The sequence below is a fragment of the Papio anubis genome, chromosome 5 (assembly GCF_008728515.1).
Source record: "Papio anubis isolate 15944 chromosome 5, Panubis1.0, whole genome shotgun sequence".
Lineage (NCBI taxonomy): Eukaryota > Metazoa > Chordata > Mammalia > Primates > Cercopithecidae > Papio > Papio anubis.
In genome coordinates this window covers 156,041,780-156,043,238 of record NC_044980.1, presented here as the reverse complement: position 1 = coordinate 156,043,238, position 1,459 = coordinate 156,041,780, and the positions used below count along the sequence as shown (strand labels likewise).

The window sequence follows — 1,459 nt, the reverse complement described above, 5'->3', positions numbered from 1 at the left end:
CAAGGTGCTAATTGCAATCATAGAAATTTATATTTCTTTTCTTTTTTTTCCAGACAGGGTCTGACTCTGTCACCCAGACAGGAGTAGAGTGTTGCAATCTTGGCTCACTGCAACCTCCGCCTTTTGGGCTCAAGCAATCCTCCCACCTCAGGCTCCAGAGTGGTGTGGATTATAGTCATGAGCCACCATGTCTGGCTAATTTTCGTTTTTTTTTTTTTTTTTTTTTTTTTTTTTTTGTGGGAACAGAACAATAAACACCTTTATTACACGGGTGAAGACAAAACGATTTATTTGCCTTTTTGGGCCTTGATTTTCCTAAGATAGAACTCCAACTCTTTGCCCTATAGCACATAGCCATCTGCTGGGCCACACTGTCCCGGCCTGGAAGCAATGCACGCAAGAAGCTTGCCCTACTGGAACTGCTCCTCCAGGAGACTGCTGATTTTGGTATTCTTTTTCCTTTCATCATATTTCTTCTGAATTTTTGTAGATAGTTTTTTGTTTAAAATCTCTTCTTCCTCAGGAGTCAGCTTGGCTCCCTTCTTGCGGCCCAGGGGCAGCGCGTAGTGGGACTCGTACCACTGTCGGTACCGTGTGCTGTCGATGAGCACGATGCAGTTCTTCACCAGGGTCTTGGTACGGACCAGCTCATTATTAGATGCATTGTAGACAACATCGATGATCCTTGTTTTACGAGTACAACACTCTGAGCCCCAGGAGAAATTCCCTACATCCAGCCTCAGGTCACGGTATTTCTTGTTACCTCCCTGCACACGGACTGTGTGGATGCAGCGGGGGCCAATCTTGGTGTTGGCAGCCAGGCGCCCCAACTCATACTTCCGCTTCTTGTGTTAGGGCTTTCTCCTGCCCCCGGTTTTACCGCGCTTGTGCCAGTTGTCCCGAGAGATACCCATCACTTGGCGCTGGCTGGAAAGAGCAATTTTTGTATTTTATTAGAGAGAGAGTTTCACTATGTTGGCCAGGCTGTTCTCGAACTCCTGGCCTCAAGTGATCTGCCCTCATTGGCCTCCAAAAGTGCTGGGATTACAGGCATGAGCCAACACGCACAACCAAGATTTCTATTTCTTTGATAATAAGTTTTTGCCTAAAAGTTTTATCAGAAAGTACATTATTAGTCATGGTCAAATTGTTGGCCCATCTCTAGCAGATGCACAAGTTTTGACAACATGCATTAACCTCTCTCCTGCCTTTCTTGTTTCTTTCCTATTTTAATTTCCCTTTAGCTTTTAGAAAATAGTATCATTTTAAAAATAAAATTATATGTATACCTGGCTTTAAGAATCAATAATTTCTTAAGATTTATTTTAAAGACAGCAGCATCTTTATACCCTATTTTCTACTTTCCCCTATCTGTGATCCTCCAGCTGCAAAGACTGAACTCTTACAGCTCTTTTTTTTCAGTTTAGGGCACACTTTTGAGACCTTTCCACTGTGGAAG

At 43.4% G+C, this 1,459-nt stretch overlaps 1 pseudogene across 1 annotated transcript; it reads right to left on the bottom strand.

Moving 5' to 3' along the window:
- Positions 1-238: 238 nt before the first annotated feature.
- On the bottom strand, positions 239-1,140 carry LOC101008620 (annotated as a pseudogene). Its single transcript, XR_648703.4, has one exon. The product of XR_648703.4 is annotated as a 40S ribosomal protein S8 pseudogene (transcript).
- Between the last annotated feature and the right edge of the window lie 319 nt (positions 1,141-1,459).